General features: G+C 48.8%; 1 protein-coding gene across 1 annotated transcript in view; it reads left to right on the top strand.

Annotated features, from left to right (window-relative positions):
• LOC140425357 (unconventional myosin-X-like) overlaps window positions 1-22,050 on the top strand; it is a 341,226-nt gene that overhangs the window by 98,388 nt on the left and 220,788 nt on the right. The window lies entirely within an intron of this gene.

Below are 22,050 nucleotides of genomic sequence, written 5' to 3'. Positions count from 1 at the left end.
CCCCTCAAACAATCTCTCGTCCATCCCCCCCCCCCAGGGTTGCTGCTGCTGCTGACCGACCTTCCTCTAATGCTCCGCGAGGTAGTCTAGGAACGGTTGCCACCGCTTGTAGAACCCCTGCGCAGACCCTCTCAAGGCAAACTTAATCCTCTCCAGCTTTATGAACCCAGCCATGTCGTTTATCCAGGCCTCCAGGCTAGGGGGCTTCGCCTCCTTCCACAATAGCAAGATCCTTCGCCGGGCTACTAGGGACGCAAAGGCCAGAATTCCGGCCTCTTTCGCCTCCTGCACTCCCGGCTCGTCCACTACTCCAAATATTGCTAGCCCCCAGCTTGGCTTGACCCGGACTTTCACCACCTGAGATATTGCTCCCGCCACTCCTCTCCAGAACCCCTCCAGTGCCAGGCATGACCAAAATATATGGACATGGTTCGCCGGACTCCCTGAACACCTTCCACATCTGTCCTCTACCCCAAAGAACCTACTCAACCTCGCCCCCGTCAAGTGCGCTCTGTGAACCACCTTAAATTGTATCAGGCTGAGCCTGGCACATGAGGAGGAGGAATTAACCCTACCCAGGGCATCAGCCCACAAACCTTCCTAGATCTCCTCCCCCAACTCCTCCTCCCATTTACCCTTTAACTCTTCTGCTAGCGCTTCCCCCTCTTCTTTCATCTCTTGGTGTATTGCCGAAACCTTGCCCTCCCCGACCCATACACCCGAGATCACCCTGTCTTGAATTTCCTGTGCCGGGAGTAACGGGAATTCCCTGACCTGTCGCCTCACAAAAGCCCTCACCTGCATATATCTAAATGCATTTCCCGGGGGTAACTCAAACTTCTCCTCCAGTGCCCCTAGGATTGCAAATGTCCCGTCAATGAACAGGTCCCCCATTCTTCTAATCCCCGCCCGATGCCAGCCCTGGAACCCCCCGTCCATCTTCCCCGGGACAAACCGGTGGTTACCCCTGATCGGGGACCACACCGATGCTCCCATTGCACCCCTATGCCGTCTCCACTGACCCCAGATTCTTAGCGTTGCCGCCACCACCGGGCTCGTGGTATACTTTGTCGGCGAGAGCGGCAGCGGTGCCGTACCCCGGGCTCGTTCCTTTACAGGATGCCATCTCCATCCTCTTCCATGCCGCCCCCTCTCCCTCCATAACCCACTTGCGGAACATCGCCACATTTGCTGCCCAGTAGTAGCTCCCTAGGTTTGGCAGAGCTAACCCTCCTCGGTCCCTATTGCATTCCAGGAACCCTCTCCTTACCCTCGGGGTCTTGTTTGCCCACACAAACTCCATAATACTCCTACCTACTCTCTTGAAAAAGCCCTTGGTGATCACGATGGGAAGGCACTGAAACACAAACAAAAACCTCGGAAGGACCACCATTTTGACCGACTGCACTCTACCCGCCAACGAGAGTGCCAACATGTCCCATCTTTTGAAGTCCACCTCCATTTGGTCCACCAACCTCGTCAGATTCAGTTTATGTAGGGCCCCCCAACTCCTGGCTATCTGGATCCCCAGATACCGAATGCTCCCCACCGCCCTCCTCAGCGGTAGGTCCCCTATCCCTCTTTCTTGGTCCCCTGCCTGTAATACAAAAAGCTCACTCTTCCCTACATTGAGCTTATAGCCTGAGAACTCCCCAAACTCCCTCAGAGTCTGCATGACCTCCACCATCCCCTCCATTGGGTCCGCCACGTACAGCAGCAGGTCATCCGCGTATAGTGACACCCGATGCTCTTCTCTCCCACGGACCACCCCCCTCCATTTATGAGACTCCCTAAGTGATATGGCCAAGGTTCCATCGCCAATGCAAACAACAGGGGAGACAGGGGGCACCCCTGCCTCGTTCCTCGGTACAGCCGAAAGTACTCCGACCTCCGCCGGTTCGTCACCACACTCGCCACCGGGGCGCCGTAAAGGAGCTTAACCCAGCTAATAAACCCTCCCCCGAACCCAAACCTACGCAACGCCTCCCAGAGGTACTCCCACTCTACTTGGTCAAAGGCCTTTTCCGCGTTCATATCTGCCACTATCTCCGCCTCTCCCTCCTCTGATGTCATCATTATCACGTTTAAGAGCCGCCGCACATTAGTATTTAATTGCCTGCCCTTTACGAATCCCGTCTGGTCCTCATGAATCACCCCCGGGACACAGTCCTCAATCCTCGTGGCCAGCACTTTTGCCAATAAATTAGCGTCCACATTGAGGAGCGAAATCGGCCTGTACGATCCACATTGCAGTGGGTCCTTGTCTCGCTTTAGAATCAAGGAAATTGTCGCCTCCGACATTGTCGGGGGCAGGGTCCCCTCCTCTCTTGCCTCGTTAAAGGTCCTCACTAGTAGCGGGGCCAACTGGTCCACATACTTTCTATAGAACTCCACCGGGAACCCGTCCGGCCCCGGGGCCTTCCCCGCCTGCACACTCCCCAAACCCTTACTCAGCTCCTCCAACCCGATTGGTGCCCCCAAACCAGCCGCCTCTTGCTCCTCCACCCTCGGGAACCTCAGTTGGTCTAGGAATCGTCTCATCCCCTCTCTCCACCCCCCCCCCCCCCCCCCCCCCCCCCCCCCTCACTGGGGGCTGGGATCTGTACAGCTCTTCATAGAAGGCCTTGAATACCTTGTTTATTTTTGTTGCACTCTGAACCGTGGCTCCCCTTCCATCTTTGATTCCCCCTATTTCCCTCGCTGCCATCCTCTTACGGAGCTGGTGTGCCAGCATCCGACTGGCCTTTTCCCCGTACTCGTAGGTCGCCCCCTGCGCCTTCCTCCACTGTGCCTCCACCTTCCCCGTGGTCAACAGGTCAAACTCCGTCTGGAGCCGTCGCCTTTCCCCAAGTAATCTTTCCGCCGGGGCCTCTGCGTATCTCCTGTCCACTCGCAAAATCTCCCCCACTAACCTTTCCCTTTCCATGCCCTCTGTCTTCTCCCTATGAGCCCTGATGGAGATTGGCTCTCCCCTGATCACCGCCTTCAACGCCTCCCATACCACCCCCACTCGCACCTCCCCGTTGTCGTTGGCCTCCAAGTACCTTTCGATACACCCCCTCAACCTCCCACACACCACCTCATCTGCCAGCAGTCCCACGTCCAGCCGCCACAGCGGGCGTTGGTCCCTCTCCTCTCCCAGCTCCAGTTCCACCCAGTGCGGGGCATGGTCCGAAACGGCTATGGCCGAATACTCCGTCCCCTCCACCCTCGGGATGAGCGCCCTGCCCAGAACAAAGAAATCTACCCGGGAGTAGGCCTTGTGCACGTGGGAAAAGAAAGAAAATTCCCTGGCCTGCGGTCTTGCAAACCTCCGTGGGTCCACTCCCCCCATCTGATCCATAAACCCCCTGAGCACCTTGGCCGCCGCTGGCCTCTTTCCCGTCCTTGATCTGGAACGTTCCAGTGCTGGGTCCAGCACTGTATTGAAGTCCCCTCCCATTATCAGTCCTCCTACCTCCAGGTCCGGAATGCGCCCCAACATGCGCTTCATGAATCCAGCATCATCCCAGTTCGGGGCGTATACATTTACCAACACCACCCACGTCCCTTGCAACCTACCACTCACCATCACATATTTCCCTCCATTATCCACTATGATAGTCTTGGCCTCAAATGACACATGCTTTCCCGCCAGAATTGCCCCCCCCCCCCCCCCCCCCCCCCCCCCCCCCCCCCCCCCCCCCCCAGCCGACTAGCCATCTCCTTTTCTGGGCCAATCCCGTGTCCGCGTCTCCCTCACCCTCCAGTCCCCCAGCCAGGGGACCTCCATCCCGACCACCTCTTCTGTGTCCCATCCCCTTTCGGCCAGTGCAGCAGCGACCCATCCCCCCCCTAGATCCCTGTCTAGCTTTTTTGCTCCCCCCATATCACTCCCGTAAGTCAGCTGACACCTGCTGACCCCGGCTTCCCCCGCCATCCCTTTGACCCCCCCCCCCCCCCGTGTGGGAGTCTCCCAATCAATATACGTTCCTTCGTTCCCCTTCCCACCTTTCTTCCCGCGCGCGGGAAAAGAACCCCGCGCTTTCCAAAGCCTGCCCCGCCCCCTCTGGCGCAGCTCCTATCGCGGCCTTGTCTCTCGCTCCCAGCCCATATAACATTTCCTGCGCGTGATTGACAACCATCATACTTCAACCCTCAAACACCCCTCACCCTCACAAACCCTCAATTAGAGTCCAACTTTTCAGTTGGTATAAAGGTCCACGCCTCTTTGGGCGTTTCGAAGTAGTGGTGTTGGCCATTATGTGTAACCCACAGTCGCACTGGCTGCAACATTCCAAATTTCACTCCTTTCCGATGCAGCACCGCTTTGGCCCGGTTGAAACCCGCTCTCCGCTTACCGACCTCCGTGCTCCAGTCCGGGTATATTCTGATCTCTGCATTGTCCCGCTTGCTGCTCCGCTCCTTCTTGGCCCATTTCAGGACCCTCTCTCTGTCCGTAAACCGGTGAAATCTCACCACCATCGCCCTTGGCGGCTCATTTGCCTTGGGCTTTCTCGCCAGCACCCGGTACGCCCCTTCCAGCTCCAGCAACCTCGGGGGGCCTCCGCGCCCATCAGCGCCCCGATCATTGTGCCCGCATATGCCGCGGCATCGGCCCCCTCCACTCCTTCTGGGAGACCCAGGATCCTCAGATTATTTCTCCTCGACCTGTTCTCCAGGTCTTCGAGTCTTCCCGCCCACGTCTTGTGTAGCGCCTCGTGCCGTTCCACTCTCACCGCCAGGCCCAAGAGCTCGTCCTCATTCTCACTCACTTTTTCCTGGATCTCCTGGATCTTCACCTCGTGGGCTTTCTGGGTTGCCCCAAGTCCTTCAATTATTGCCAACATAGGCGCCACCATCTCCTTACGCAGCTCCTCGAAGCAGCGCTTGGTAAATTCCTGCATCTCCTCTTTGTCCCCGGCCGCCGCTATTTTGCTTATTTTCCCTCTCTTCTCCCGCTGCTCCAATGCCACTTTTTTGGCCGTTTCGCTGTGAGTCCGGTCCATACAAGTTAGTAGGGGACCTCTCTCCTCTCTTCCCCACGGGTTGGCTGTAAAAAAAGTTCTGTTGGGGCTCCTCTAGCGAGCCCGAAAGTCCGTGTTCGCGGGAGCTGCCGAATCGTGCGGCTTAGCTCCGCATAGCCGCAACCGGAAGTCCCGTGTGGGCTCTTTACATTTTTTTTTGCTGTTGATTTAAAGGGGCTCAGAGGCATATTTTGTTTGGTAATACTCCTGTGAAGTGCAATGTTTTGGGAAGTTGTGTTACGTTCAAGGCACTATATGAATAAAGTTGTTGTATTGACTAAAATTTACAAGAAAAGCTGTTTTAAAGATACATTGCACATTCAATAAACTAGTGTATTTTTGGCCTGCACACCACTTTAATGAGTAATTTTTAAAAGTCACAACAATATTGAATTTGTGTAATTTCTCTTTGCAATGCTGTTACAAAAACATACTCTCAAATCTTTGATAAATGTAATAATTTTCTTTGCTGTTACCTGTTCTAGACTTGGCATAACAAGAGTCACTTTTTTCCCATGATAATTGATCGTTTTAGTATTTGGGAGTTCAAACATGTGATCAGGTTGGCTTCAGTTTAAACCACACAATTACTTCAAGAAGCAGACAGAGGCAGTACTTTGCACTGATGTAATGAGCACATGCTTCTGATTTCCCAAGTATGTGACTTGGAAATTCTCATGATTACTGACCCCTTTCAGCTTAGTTTAGTACCATAGCAATACGAATTAGGCATCAAACTGCTTTACGTTTTTTGTTTCCACTGAGTGCTGAATTTGGGTGCATTTGAGAGCTATAGTGAGCGTTTGGTGACTGAGGGAGTTAGGTGAGGAGGGAGCAAGTTGCTCCTTTCATTTCATTTCCTCAAAGATCGAGAAGGGAGCCGGGAGTTTACAGAGTGTGCAGCTGACTGGGAGCAGAGTCTGAGGGCGGAGTTCTGGTTGGTCCACAGGGCAGCTATCTTCTGTAAGGTAAGAGGGGATGGAGGCTCGGGTAGTTGCATGCTCCTCCTGTAGGATGTGGGTGGTGAGGGCTACCACCGGTGTCCCCGCTGACTACACCTGCGGGAAGTGCACCCAACTCCAGCTCCTCAGAGACTATGTTAGGGAACTGGAGCTGGATGAACTTCGGATCATCCGGGAGGCAGAGGGGGTGATAGAGAAGAGTTACAGGGTGGTAGCCACACCCAAGGTACAGGATAAGAGTAGCTGGGTTACAGTCAGGGGAAGGAAAATGAACGGGCAGACAGTGCAGGGATCCCTCGTGGCCGTTCCCCTTCAAAACAAGTATACCGTTTTGGATGCTGTTGCGGGGGGGAAGACGTCTCTGGCACTGAGTCTGGCTCTGTGGCTCAGAAGGGAACGGGGAGAATAGAAAAGCAATAGTGATGGGAGACTCCATGGTTAGGGGAATGAATAGGAGATTCTGTGGTCGCGAGCAAGACTCCCGGAAGGTATGTTGCCCCCCGGGCGCCAGAGCCAGGGATGTCTCTGATCGAGTCTACAGGATTCTTTTTTTTTTTTTTTTTTAAATAATTTTATTCAAAATTTTTCACAGATTATCACAACAGAAAAATAGACCCCCCCCACCCCTTTACACAAATAATAAAACAACAAGAACAAAAGTGCATAAATAAACCAATAAACGTTAAACACTAAACAATAGTGCATCCCCTACTAACTCTTCCCCCACCCCCCCTCCCGCCTGGGTTGCTGCTGCTGCTGACCATCTCCTAACGCTCCGCCAGGAAGTCTAGGAACGGCTGCCACCGCCTGAAGAACCCTTGCACAGATCCCCTTAAGGCAAATTTCACCTTTTCCAATTTAATAAACCCTGCCATGTCGTTAATCCAGGATTCCACGCTTAGGGGCCTCGCATTCTTCCACTGAAGCAGAATCCTTCGCCGGGCTACCAGGGATGCAAAGGCCAGAATACCGGTCTCTTTCGCCTCCTTCACTCCCGGCTCGTCCGACACCCCAAATATTGCGAGCCCCCAGCTAGGCCTAACCCTGGAATTCACTACCCTTGACACCGTCCTCGCTATGCCCCTCCAGAACTCCTCCAACGCTGGACAAGCCCAGAACATGTGGGTGTGGTTTGCTGGGCTCCCCGAACACCTCTCACATCTGTCCTCACTCCCAAAAAACTGGCTTAGCCTTGCCCCGGTCACGTGCAGCACTTTAAATTGTATCAGGCTGAGCCTCGCGCAAGAGGAGGAAGTGTTTACCCTTCCCAGGGCCTTCACCCACATACCCTCGTCGATCTCCTCCCCAGCTCCTCCTCCCACTTTTAGAACATAGAACATAGAACAATACAGCGCAGTACAGGCCCTTCGGCCCACGATGTTGCACCGAAACAAAAGCCATCTAACCTACACTATACCATTATCATCCATATGTTTATCCAATAAACTTTTAAATGCCCTCAATGTTGGCGAGTTCACTACTGTAGCAGGTAGGGCATTCCACGGCCTCACTACTCTTTGCGTAAAGAACCTACCCCTGACCTCTGTCCTATATCTATTACCCCTCAGTTTATGGCTATGTCCCCTCGTGCTAGCCATTTCCATCCGCGGGAGAAGGCTCTCACTGTCCACCCTATCTAACCCTCTGATCATTTTGTATGCCTCTATTAAGTCTCCTCTTAACCTTCTTCTCTCTAACGAAAACAACCTCAAGCCCATCAGCCTTTCCTCATAAGATTTTCCCTCCATACCAGGCAACATCCTGGTAAATCTCCTCTGCACCCGTTCCAAAGCCTCCACGTCCTTCCTATAATGCGGTGACCAGAACTGTACGCAATACTCCAAATGCGGCCGTACCAGAGTTCTGTACAGCTGCAACATGACCGCCTGACTCCGGAACTCAATCCCTCTACCAATAAAGGCCAACACTCCATAGGCCTTCTTCACCACCCTATCAACCTGGGTGGCAACTTTCAGGGATCTATGTACATGGACACCTAGATCCCTCTGCTCATCCACACTTTCAAGAACTTTTCCATTAGCCAAATATTCTACATTCCTGTTTTTCCTTCCAAAGTGAATCACCTCACACTTCTCTACATTAAACTCCATTTGCCACCTCTCAGCCCAGCACTGCAGCTTATCTATATCCCTCTGTAACCTGCTACTTCCTTCCACACTATCGACAACACCACCGACTTTAGTATCGTCTGCAAATTTACTCACCCACCCTTCTGCGCCTTCCTCTAGGTCATTGATAAAAATGACAAACAGCAACGGCCCCAGAACAGATCCTTGTGGTACTCCACTTGTGACAGAACTCCATTCTGAACATTTCCCATCAACCACCACCCTCTGTCTTCTTTCAGCTAGCCAATTTCTGATCCACATCTCTAAATCACCCTCAATCCCCAGCCTCCGTATTTTCAGCAATAGCCTACCGTGGGGAACCTTATCAAATGCTTTGCTGAAATCCATATACACCACATCATGATCTACCCTTCACAAAGCCATGCTGACTATCCCTGATCATATTATTCCTATCTAGATGATTATAAATCTTGTCTCTTATAATCCCCTCCAAGACTTTACCCACTACAGACGTGAGGCTCGCCGGTCTATAGTTGCCGGGGTTGTCTCTGCTCCCCTTTTTGAACAAAGGGGACCACATTTGCTATCCTCCAGTCCTCTGGCACTATTCCTGTATCCAATGATGACATAAAAATCAAAGCCAATGGTCCAGCAATCTCTTCCCTGGCCTCCCAGGGAATCCTAGGATAAATCCCATCAGGTCCCGGGGACTTATCTATTTTCAGCCTGTCCAGAATTGCCAACACCTCTTCCCTACGTACCTCAATGCCATCTAATCTATTTACCTGGAGCTCAGCATTCTCCTCCACAACATTATCTTTTTCCTGAGTGAATACTGACGACAAATATTCATTTAGTATCTCGCCTATCTCTTCAGACTCTACACACAACTTCCCATCCCTGTCCTTGACTGGTCCTACTCTGTCCCTAGTCATTCGCTTATTCCTGACATACCTATAGAAAGCTTTTGGGTTTTCCTTGATCCTTCCTGCCAAATACTTCTCATGTCCCCTCCTTGCTCGTCTTAGCTCTCTCTTTAGATCCTTCCTCGCTACCTTGTAACTATCCATCGCCCCAACTGAAACTTCACACCTCATCTTCACATAGGCCTCCTTCTTCCTCTTAACAAGAGATTCCACTTCTTTGGTAAACCACGGTTTCCTCGCTCGGCACCTTCCTCCCTGCCTGACCGGTACATACTTATCAAGAACACGCAGTAGCTGATCCTTGAACAAGCTCCACTTATCCAGTGTGTCCAACACTTGCAGCCTACTTCTCCACCTTATCCCCCCCAAGTCACGTCTAATGGCATCATAATTTCCCTTACCCCAGCTATAACTCTTGCCCTGCGGTGTATACTTATCCCTTTCCATCCTTAACGTAAACGTCACCGAATTGTGGTCACTGTCCCCAAAGTGCTCACCTACCTCCAAATCCAACACCTGGCCTGGTTCATTACCCAAAACCAAATCCAATGTGGCCTCGCCTCTTGTTGGCCGTCAACAAACTGTGTCAGGAAACCCTCCTGCACACACTGTACAAAAAACGACCCATCTAATGTACTCGAACTATATCTTTTCCAGTCAATATTTGGAAAGTTAAAGTCTCCCATAATAACTACCCTATTACTTTCGCTCTTATCCAGGATCATCCTCGCCATCCTTTCCTCTACATCCCTAGAACTATTTGGAGGCCTATAGAAAACTCCCAACAGGGTGACCTCTCCTTTCCTGTTTCTAACCTCAGCCCATACTACCTCGGAAGATGAGTCCCCATCTAGCATCCTCTCCGCCACCGTAATACTGCTCTTGACTAGCAGCGCCACACCTCCCCCTCTTTTGCCTCCTTCTCTGAGCTTACTAAAACACCTAAACCCCGGAACCTGCAACATCCATTCCTGTCCCTGCTCTATCCATGTCTCCGAAATGGCCACAACATCGAAGTCCCAGGTACCAACCCATGCTGCCAGTTCCCCTACCTTATTTCGTATACTCCTGGCATTGAAGTAGACACACTTCAAACCACCTACCTGAACACTGGCCCCCTCCTGCGACATCAAATCTGAGCTCCTGACCTCTATACTCCCATTCTCCCTTACCCTAAAACTACAATCCAGGTTCCCATGCCCCTGCTGCATTAGTTTAAACCCCCCCAAAGAGCACTAACAAATCTCCCCCCCAGGATATTTGTGCCCCGCAGGTTCAGATGTAGACCATCCTGTCTGTAGAGGTCCCACCTTCCCCAGAAAGAGCCCCAGTTATCCAGAAATCTGAATCCCTCCCGCCTGCACCATCCCTGCACCACTCCTCCGCCGAGGCCTCCTCCTCCTCCTCCTCCTGCATCACCTAATAAGTTGCCGAGATTCTACCGTCTCCAACCCACACCCCCGAAAGCACCTTGTCCTGGATCCTGCACGCCGGCAGCAGCGGAAACTCCACCACCTGTCGCCTAACCTTACCTGCATATATCTGAAAGCATTTCCAGGGAGAAGCACAAATTTCTCCTCCAGCTTCCCAAGGCTCGCAAACTTCCCGTCTATGAACAGGTCCCCCATCCTCCTAATACCTGCCCTGTGCCAACTCAGGAACCCCCAATCTATTTTCCCCGGGACAAACCAATGGTTCTCCCGTATCGGGGACCACACCGAAGCCCCCACCTCCCCCTGTGGCGTCTCCATTGCCCCCAGGTTTTGAGGGTCGCCACTACCACCGGGCTCGTGGTGTACCTCGTCGAGGAAGCGGCAGCGGTGCCGTCACCAGTGCCCCCAGGCTCGTGCCCACACAAGACGCCATCTCCAGCCTCTTCCACGTCACCCCCTCCCCGTCCATTACCCACTTACATATCATCACCACGTTGGCAGCCCAATAGTACCCACATACGTTTGGCAACACTAACCCCCCTCGTCCCTGCCCCTGCCCCTCGGGGTCTTCTTCGCCCATACAAACTCCATAGTACTCCTGTTAACCCGCTTAAAGAAAACCTTAGAGATCAGGATGGGGAGGCACTGAAACAAAAACAAAAACCTCGGGAGCACCGGCATTTTAACCGACTGCACCCTACCCGCCAGGGAGAGCAGCAGCATATCCCATCTTTTGAACTCCTCCTCCATTTGCTCCACCAGCCTCGTTAAGTTGAGCTTCTGCAGGGCCCCCCTGCTCCTAGCCACCTGAACCCCCAGGTGTCTAAAACTTCTTTCTGCCCTTTTTAGCGGAAGCTCACCAATCCCCCTTTCCTGGTCTCCCGGGTGCACCACGAACAGCTCGCTCTTCCCCATGTTGAGCTTATACCCGGAGAAATGTCTACAGGATTCTTAAGGGGGAGGGGGAGCAACCACAAGTCGTGGTGCACAAAGGCACCAACAACCTAGCTAAGTAAAGGGATGAGGATCTAAAAAGTGATTTGAGGGAGTTAGGTTGGAAGCTAAAGAGCAGGACAAGCAGAGTAGTGATCTCAGGATTGCTACCGGTGCCACGTGCAAGTGAGACACGGAACAGGGAGCGAGTGCAGCTGAACACTTGGGCTACAGGGCTGGTGTAGGAGGGAAGGCTTCAGATATGTGGATCATTGGGATATCTTCTGGGGAAGGTGGGACCTGTACATGAAGGACGGATTGCACCTAAACTGGAGGGGCACCAATATCCTGGGTGGGAGGTTTGCTAGAGCTCTTCAGGAGGGTTTAAACTAGTTTGGCGGGGGGATGGGAACCAGAGCTATAGATCAGAGGATAGGATAGCTGTTGACTAGGCAGAAATAGTATGCAGCGAGTCTGAGGAAGGATAGATAGTTGATGGGGCAAAGTTGCACTCAGTGGAATGGGTTAAAGTGTGTCTGTTTCAATGCAAAGAGTGTCAGGAATAAGAACAGAAGAACTAGGAGCAGGAGTAGGCCATCTGGCCCCTCGAGCCTGCTCCGCCATTCAATGAGATCATGGCTGATCTTTTGTGGACTCAGCTCCACTTTCCGGCCTGAACACCACAACCCTTAATCCCTTTATTCTTCAAAAAACTATCTATCTTTATCTTAAAAACGTTTAATGAAGGAGCCTCTACTGCTTCACTGGGCAAGGAATTCCATAGATTCACAACCCTTTGGGTAAAGAAGTTCCTCCTAAACTCAGTCCTAAATCTACTTCCCCTTATTTTGAGGCTATGCCCCCAAGTTCTGCTTTCACCCGCCAGTGGAAACAATCTGCCCGCATCTATCCTATCTATTCCCTTCATAATCTTATATGTTTCTATAAGACCCCCCCTCATCCTTCTAAATTCCAACGAGTACAGTCTCAGTCTACTCAAACTCTTCTCGTAATCCAACCCCTTCAGCTCTGGGATCAACCTCGTGAATCTCCTCTGCACACCCTCCAGCGCCAGTACGTCATTTCTCAAGTAAGGAGACGAAAACTGAACACAATACTCCATGTGGGCGTCACTAACACCTTATACAATTGCAGCATAACCTCCATGGTCTTAAACTGCATCCCTCTAGCAATGAAGGACAACATTCCATTTGCCTTCTTAATCACCTGTTGCAGTTGTAAACCAACTTTTTGCGACTCATGCACTAGCACACCCAGGTCTCTCTGCACAGCAGCATGTTTTAATATTTTATCATTTAAATAATAATCCCTTTTGCTGTTATTCCTACCAAAATGGATAGCCTCACATTTGTCAACATTGTATTCCATCTGCCAGACCCTAGCCCATTCATTTAACCTATCCAAATCCCTCTGCAGACTTCCAGTATCCTCTGCACTTTTTGCTTTACTACTCATCTTAGTGTCGTCTGCAAACTTGGACACAGCCCTTGGTCCCCAACTCCAAATCATCTATGTAAATTGTGAACAATTGTGGGCCCAACACTGATCCCTGAGGGACACCACTAGCTACTGATTGCCAACCAGAGAAACACCCATTAATCCCCACTCTTTGCTTTCTATTAATTAATCAATCCTCTATCCATGCTACTACTTTACCCTTAATGCCATGCATCTCTATCTTATGCAGCAACCTTTTGCGTGGCACCTTGTCAAAGGCTTTCTGGATTAGGGTTAGGGCTAGGGAGATAAGGGAGATGAACTTAGAGCATGGATCAGTACTTGGAACTACGATGTTGTGGCCATTATGGAGACATAGATTTCACAGGGGCAGGAATGGTTGTTAGATGTTCCGGGGTTAGATGTTTTCAGAAGAATAGGGAGGGAGGTAAAAGAGGATGGGGAGTGGCACTGTTAATTAGGGAGTGCACCACAGCTGCAGAAAAGGAAGTACCTAAGGAAGGTTTGTCTACTGAGTCAGTATGGGTGGAAGTCAGAATCAAGAAACGAGCAGTCACTTTATTGGGAGTTTTCTATAGACCCTCCAATAGCAGCAGAGAGATAGAGGAACAGATTTGGCGGCAGATCTTGGAAAGGTTCAGAAGTAAGAGAATTGTTGTCATGGGTGACTTCAGGTTCCCTAATATTGACTGGAACCTCCTTGTGCAAATGGTTTGGATGGAGCGTTATGTCAGGTGTGTACAGGAAGGATTCCTGACTCAATATATACATAGGCCGACTAGGGGGGAGGCCATATTGAACTTGGTGCTCGGCAACAAACCAGGCCAGGTGTCAGATGTCTCGATGGGAGAGCATTTTGGTGACAGTGACCACAACTCCTTGACCTTTACCATACAGTATGGGAAGGTATTTAATTGGGGGAGTGGAAATTATACTGCTATTAGACAGGAGCTGAGAAGCATACAGTGGGAACAATTGTTCTTGGGGAAATGCACAACAGTAATGTGGGGGTTGGTTAAGGAGCACTTGCTGCGAATGCTGAATAGTTTTGTCCCACTGAGACAAGGAAGGAATGGTAAGGTAAAGGAGTCTTGGATGACAACAGAAGTGGAGTTTCTAGTCAAGAGGAAGAAGGAAGCTTACGTAAGGTTGAGGAAGCAAGGATCTGACTCGGCTCTAGAGGGTTACAAGGTAACCAGGAAGGAATTCAAAACTGGAGTTAGGAGAGCTAGAAGGGGGCATGAAAAAGCTCTGGCAGAAAGGATTAGGGAAAACCCCAAGGCATTCTACACTTATGTGAGAAATAAAAGGATGATCAGAGTGAAGTAGGGCCTATCCGGGATAGTGGAGGGAACTTGTGCCTATAGTCTGAGGAGATGGGGGAGGCCCTAAATCAATACTTTGCTTCAGGATTCACTAGAGAGAGGGACCTTGTTGCTTATGAGAACAGTGTGAACCAGGTTCATAGACTCAAACAGGTTGATATTAAGAAGGAGGATGTGCTGGAAATTTTGAAAAGCATCAGCATAGATAAGTCCCTTGGGCCTGACGGGATTTACCCAAGGTTACTACCGGAAGCTAGGGAGGCGATTGCTGCGCCGTTGCCGATGATCTTTGCGTCCTCACTCTCCACTGGAGTAGTACCGGATGATTGGAGGGAGGAGACTGTTGTTCCCCTGTTCAAGAAAGGGAATAGGGAAATCCCTGGGAATTACAGACCCATCATTCTTACGTCTGTGGTGAGCAAAATATTGGATAGGATTCATGATTATTTAGAAAAACATAGTTTGATTAAAGATAGTCTGCATGGCTTTGTGAGGGGCAGGTCATGCCTCACAAGCCTCATTGAATTCTTTGAGGATGTGACGGGACACTTTGATGAAGGTCGGGCAGTGGATGTGGTGTACATGGATTTCAGTAAGGCATTTGATAAGGTTCCCCATGGTAGGCTCATTCAGAAAGTTAGGGGGCATGGGATACAGGGAAATTTGGCTGTCTGGATACAGAATTGGCTGGCCGAAAGAAGACAGCAAGTGATAGTGGATGGAAAGTATTCCGCCTGGAGGTCAGTGACCAGTGCTGTCCCGCAAGGATCTGTTCTGGGACCTCTGCTCTTTGTGGTTTTTATAAATGACTTGGATGAGGAAGTGGAAGGGTGGGTTAGTAAGTTTGCCAATGACACGAATGTTGGGGGAGTTGTAGATAGTGTTGAGGGTTGTTGCAGGTTACAACAGGAGATTGACAGGTTGCAGAGCTGGGCTGAGAAGTGGCAGATGGAGTTCAACCTAGATAAATGTGAAGTGATTCATTTTGGAAGGTCGAATTTGAATGCTGAATGCAGGGTTAAAGGCAGGATTCTTGGAAGTGTGGAGGAACAGAAGGATCTTGGATTTGACGTAAATAGATCCCTCAAAGTTGCCACCCAGGTTGATAAGGCTTTCATTAACAGGGGGATTGAGTTTAAGAGCTGCGAGGTTTTGCTGCAGCTTTATAAAACTCTAGTTAGACCACACTTGGAATATTGTGTCCCGTTCTGGTTGCCTCATTATAGGAACTATGTGGGTGCGTTGGAGAGGGTACAGAGGAGATTTACCAGGATGCTGCCTGGACTGGAGGGCATGTCTTATGAAGAAAGGTTGAGGGAGCTAGGGCTTTTCTCACTGGAGCGAAGAAGGCAGAGAGGTGACTTGATAGAGGTGTACAAGGTGATGAGAGCCATGGATAGAGTGGAGAGTCAGAGACTTTTCCCCAGGGTGGAAATGGCTGTCACGAGGGGACATAATTTTAAGGTGATTGGAGGAAGGTATAGGGGAGATGTCAGAGGTAGGTTCTTTACACAGAGAGTGGTGGGTGTGTGGAATGCACTGGCAGCTGAGGTGGTGGAGTCAGAGTCATTAGGGACATTTAAGCGACTCTTGGACAGCAGTAAATTGAAGGGTTGATCTTAGATTAGGATAAATGGTCGGCACAACATTGTGGGCTGAAGGGCCTGTACTGTTCTATGTTCTATGACATGTATTCAAGCATAAGGTTTTTTTTCCTTCAGCTCTTTTTTCTCTGAAAATCATCTTTGAATTCAGTAGAAAGATCTGATGGCATAGGATAATGAATTCAGAACCAATGGCAATAAAGGTTTATTTACAAAGGATACTGTATAGGAAACTGATACATTGTCTAACTGGCAGTTGGGTGTTTGTTTTCAAAATGTGCCCTTCAAAGTCTTATAAGCAAAGATATGCAAAAGATCAGGTTGTTTAAAAAGATATGACCGGGTGCTCAAGAGTCATGTACTTTCAAACATCAGTAGCCATTGGCTGTGAACAGCATTGCAGATTTACACTTCAAACTGTTTCCTCCAGCTAGTAAAGCTGATCAATGATTCATGACAGCTGCAGAAATGACCTTTGGACCAAAGGCTCTGTTTCCAAACTGTTAATTAGCTGCGACACATTCCAAACTATCCTGTGTTAATGAACAACTTTGTAATTGGAGAGCATGGGGGAAGCATACTTGTTTTGATGCTGGCCAGGATTAAAGGTTAGAGGTTACTGTACCACACTTGAGTGAACATGAATGAACATGTGTTTATATCATGTATAGTTTGTGCCAAACACCCTAAACTATGCGTGGGGAAAACAGTGGACTAATTTTGTAGCTTGCTATCAGGAGGAAAACTTAGGGGAAAGCATGTAAACCCCAATTTACATCACCCACAACACAACATTACAAAAAGCTCATATAACTTTCATACTAACTGGATCTTTTAAAGCAAATTGGCACAAAGGAATGGAAATATGGAGGCTTCTCCTCTCCTTCCACCACCACAAACCTGTAACTGGTGCATATTGTCAGCTGTGGTTCAGTGTCCTTGCCTCTGTGTCAGCATCTTGTGAATTGAAGACATTCTCCAGAGACTTGGGTACAGAATTCCAGGTTGATGCTAGAGTGCAGTACTTCCCTGTCTGAGGTGCCACCTTTTGCATGAGATGTAAGGCAGGGCTCCATCTGCCCCTCAGCTGGATGTGAAAGATACTATGGTACTACCTATGGGAGTTAGTGTGCATATAAACTGTCCTTTGGGACATCCTGAGGTCCTGAAAGGCACTATATAAATGCCAGTCTTTTTTAAAATTAGTAGCAATGGGACTCCAATGTTTCTGTAAACTGTAGGCTTTTATTTCTGACTTTTCTTGGCTTTTGTGATGGAAAAATTTTGTTTTAGAAAAATTAACATGTTCTGTCCAAGTGTAATAGAGAACAAAGAACAATACAGCACAGGAACAGGCGCTTTGGCCCTCCGGCCCTCCAAGCCTGTACCGGTTATACCACCCTTTGCTGAAACCCCCAGCACTTCCTTGTGCCGTATCCTTCTATACCCATCCTATCCATGTATTTGTCAAAATGCCTTTTGAACGCCATTAATGTATCTGTTCCAGTCACTCACCGCCCTCTGTGTAAAAAAAAAAAAAAAAAAAAAAAAAACCTGCCTCGCACGTCTCCTCTAAACTTTGCCCCCACGGAAAAGACATTGATAACAAAGCCTGCAATTTGATAAAGCTTTTGTACTGGCACTTGAATCACCAATAGTGGTAGCCTTTTCCTGTTATCTTAATGATCGAAATGTTTAATTTTAAAAATAAAAATGGTTAAGATAAATCTGACAAAGCCAGTGGCCGGAATTTGAGACACTGGTTGTTGTGATAACTTATAAAGAGCTGAAGAAAAACAGGTGTATTTTGGTATTTACTAACATCTTTCACTGTATTTATGTCAATATATTCTATTTGCGTAGTGAAAACAAAATAGACTGGTGGCGTTTTTGTTTAAATGCTTGTGTAGGATACTACAGCTTTATCCACACTGAGCATTGAGTCTACTGAAATTGTTCAAAGTACAATTTGATAAGGTTAGCACCACATTGATAAAACTAGGACTAATCAGCAACAATAATCCGAAACCCTTGCACGGTAGGACCGGAGCAATAGGAATATTTCAGCATTATGTCAAATTGTTATTATAATCCAATATGCTTTTGATGGTGATCAGAATTTCATCCTTTTGCTGGTTGCCAAGTTCTAACATTGGCAGTTTGCTCACAGCTCAATTTATAATGAAAGTGATTAATCGGAATTCATCTGAAGTTATCTGAACTTTTTATAATTTTGTGTTGTGGATTATGCATTGTATACCTTTTGTAGTGTGAATGTTTCTACTATTTAATTTCACTTCTATTGCCTTTTGAAAGACGTTTTAGAAAATGATTGAAGTGCTTCCAGTTAACCCATTTCTGTTTCAGTCATGGTTCAGTTGGTAACATCTGAATAAGAAGGTCCTGGATTCAAGCTTCACTCCCAAGACTTGGGTGCAGCAATTAAGGCTGTAGCTGTGTCAGTGCTGCCTGTCAGGGGTGTAGTCTTTTGGTTGAGATGTTAAACCTGAGCCCTGTCTGCTCTCAAGAGGACGTCAAAGATCATGGGATCTTTGACAGTATTTCAAAGACTTGGCCTTTCCTGGCTTTGCCCGCCCCCTCAGGAGAAAGTGGCAGCATTGGAGAGACTGGGGTTGTTTTCCTTGGAGCAGAGGAGACTGAGTGGGGGCATGATTGAGATGTATAAAATTATGAGGGGCAAAGCTAGGCGGCACGGTGGCATAGTTAGCACTGCTGCCTCACAGCAACAGGGCCCCGGGTTCAATTCCGACCATGGGTGACTGGCTGTGTGGAGTTGGTGCGTTCCCCCCACATGTGTGCATGGGTTTCCTCCGGGTGCTCCGGTTTCCTCCCACAGTCCAAAGATGGGCGGGTTAGGTAGATTGGCCATGATAATTTTCCCAATAGTGGCAGGGATGTACAGGTTAGGTTATGGGGTGTCCAGGGATGTGCAGGTTTGGTGATGGGGTGTCCAGGGATGTGCAGGTTTGGTGATGGGGTGTCCAGGGATGTGCAGGTTTGGTTATGGGGTGTCCAGGGATGTGCAGGTTTGGTTATGGGGTGTCCAGGGATAGGGTGAAGTGGACATGGGTAAAGTGCCCTTTTGATGCGTTGGTGTAGTTTTGATTGGCTGAATGGCCTCCTTCTGTACTGTAGGGATTTTATGATTCTATGAGATAGAGTAGACAGGAAGAAACATTTCCCCTTGGTGCGGGGATCAATGACCAAGAGGCATAGATTTAAAGTAAGTGGCGGGAGGTTTCTGGGGATGCGAGAAAAACATTTTTCAGCCAGAGGGTGGTGGGGGTTTGGAACTTACTGCCTGAAAGGGTTGTGGAGGCAGAGACCCTCATGACACTTGAGAAGTATTTAGATGTGCACTTGCAATGCCAAGGCATACAAAGCTATGGACGAAGTGCTGGGAAATGGATTAGAATACTTAGGTGGTTGTTTTTTTATTGGTGTAGACGCGATGGGCTGAAGGGCATTTCTGTGTTTTCGGACTCTATAACAGAGACAGGGGTCCTCTGCGCTTGCTGCCCCCCCCCAGAAAGAGGTTAGAAGCAGCCATAAGGACTGCCGAGTGCTGAAATGGGCTGTTCACAAATCCCTGGGACTTTATCCCAGTTGTAATGATTTTTTTCTTCTTTGTTCTTTCATGGGATGTGGACATCACTGGTATGGCAAGCATTTGTTCCCCTTCCCTAATTGCCCTTGAGCTAAGTGGATTGCTTGGCCATTTCAAAGGGCAACCACAATGCTAATGGTCTGGAGTCGCATATAGGACAGACCATGCTAGGACAGCAGATTTCCTTCCCTAAAGGACATTGATGGTTTCATGATCATCATTACTAAGACTAGCTTAAAATTCCATATTTATTAATTTAATTAAAAATTCTACCAACTGTCATAGTGGGTTTGAATCCATGTCCGCAGAGGATTATCCTGGCCTCTGAATTGTTAGTCCAGTGATATTAGTAGAGCAACCGCCTCCCTCAAGTAATGACTGCAATTAAGACAGCCCTCTAGCTCTCATTCCTCATGCCCGTTCAACCTAGACATACACTCCATGCCCATCATGATGCAGCTGGTTCAAGAAATGAATGGATGTCTGGGTTCTCAGCCAATCCTCATTATGTATTCTCGGTTGAGAGCCTAGACCTCCATTCGTCTGTTCGTAGAATCATAGAATCCCTACAGTGCAAGAGGAGGTCATTTGGCCCATCGAGTCTGCACTGACCCTCTGGAAAAAGCACCCTTCCTAGGTACGTACCCCCACCCTACCCTTGTAATCCCACCTAAACGTTTGGACATCTAAAGAGCAATTTAGCATGACCAATCCACCTAACCTGCACATTTTTGGACAGTGGGAGGAAACTGGAGAACCCGGTGGAAACCCACGCAGACACGAGGAGAATATACAAACTCCATACAGTCACCCAAGGTTGGAATCAAACCCAGGTCCCTGGTGCTGTGAGGCAGCAGTGCTAACCACTATGCCACTCTGCTGACCTTTTTGAAATGGGTGCACCCACAGGAAAGCATTGCTTGATTGGCAGTTCCTGTTCTGTGATCTATCCTGTCAATTTCACAATGTTTATTTACACAAGATAGAGGCTTCAAGTGCCTGCAATTCTGGTTGTAGTAAAAGAAGATTTTTGAAGAAAGTAAAAATGTTTTGAACACTTGACATTTTTCCAAAGCTCCTTCTCACACCCTATTGTTACTAGAGGTTCATTTTGTTCTGGGTGAATGGGCATGTAAGTGTCATAGCTTGGCTTGGAGGGTATAGGGGTGGGAGAGTATAGCTTGGTATTGAGGGTTTGTGGTACCATGGGAGGGTGCTGCAGACTATGGTTCACGGCCCCTCTGAGGTGCTGTGAGCCACAAGTCCTCCAAAAGCTGGACCCAGGCCCACCTTGATGAAAATTGCGGGAGACCAGGACATGCCTATCCCAGCTATGGAGCCTACCAGGTTAGGAGTTCACTGTGTGTGCTCATAATTCAATCATCACTGTTGTGAAAAGTGGGGACTCCAGGAATGGGGTAAGAAATCCCAGAATCTGGTCCTGGCCACCATTTTGCCACCTCCAGGGAGTTATCCCAACTCCATGTAAATCCAGTCATTATCTTGTCATTGACACATGCTTTCATGGGAGTTTGCTGTACCCAAAATATCTGCTATGTTTCCTATGTCATAAAAGTGACTATACTTCAAAAGAACTTCATTGTTTATGGCGGGCTTTGGAACCTCTTGTGAAAAGTGCTGTGCAAGTCTCTGCTTTTTCTTTTATTTGTTGACAGCTTTTTCAGAACAGGAATATAATGAACAATGAATGGTAGGTCGTGTCTGACTAATTTGGTAGAATTTTTTGAGGACGTTACCAGTGCAGTAGATAACGGGGAGCCAATGGATGTGGTATATCTGGATTTCCAGAAAGCTTTTGACAAGGTGCCACACAAAAGGTTGCTGCATAAACTAAAGTTGCATGGCATTGAGGGTAAAGTGGTAGCATGGGTAGAGGATTGGGTAACTAACAGAAAGCAAAGAGTGGGGATAAATGGGTGTTTCTCTGGTTGGAAACCTGTAACTAGTGGGGTCCCTCAAGGATCCGTGTTGGGCCTGCAGTTGTTCACAATTTACATAGCCGATTTGGAGTTGGGGACCAAGTGCAATGTGTCAAAGTTTGCAGACGACACTAAGATGAGTGGTAAAGCAAAAAGTGCAGAGGATACCGGAAGTCTGCAGAAGGATTTGGATAGGTTAGGTGAATGGGCTAGGGTCTGGCAGATGGAATTCAATGTTGCCAAGTGTGAGGCTATCCATTTTGGGAGGAATAACAGCAGAATGGATTATTATTTAAACGGTAAGATGTTAAAACATGCCGCTGTGCAGAGGGACCTGGGTGTGCTGGTGTACGAGTCGCAAAAAGTTGGTGTGCAGGTGCAACAGGTGATTAAGAAGGCGAATCGAGTTTTGTCTTTCATTGCTAGAGGGATGGAGTTCAAGACTAGGGAGGTTTTGCTGCAATTGTATAAGGTGTTGGTGAGGCCACATCTGGAGTATTGTGTTCAGTTTTGGTCGCCTTACCTGAGAAAGGATATATTGGCACTGGAGGGAGTGCAGAGGAGATTCACTAGGTTGATCCCAGAGTTGAGGGGATTAGATTATGACGAGAGGTTGAGTAGACTGGGACTGTACTCATTGGAGTTTAGAAGGATGCGGGGGGATCTTATTGAAACATATAAAATTATGAAGGGAATAGATAGGATAGATGCGGGCAGGTTGTTT

Source organism: Scyliorhinus torazame, chromosome 6, assembly GCF_047496885.1.
Source record: "Scyliorhinus torazame isolate Kashiwa2021f chromosome 6, sScyTor2.1, whole genome shotgun sequence".
In the NCBI taxonomy this organism is placed as follows: domain Eukaryota; kingdom Metazoa; phylum Chordata; class Chondrichthyes; order Carcharhiniformes; family Scyliorhinidae; genus Scyliorhinus; species Scyliorhinus torazame.
This window is presented reverse-complemented; position numbering and strand designations above follow the sequence as displayed.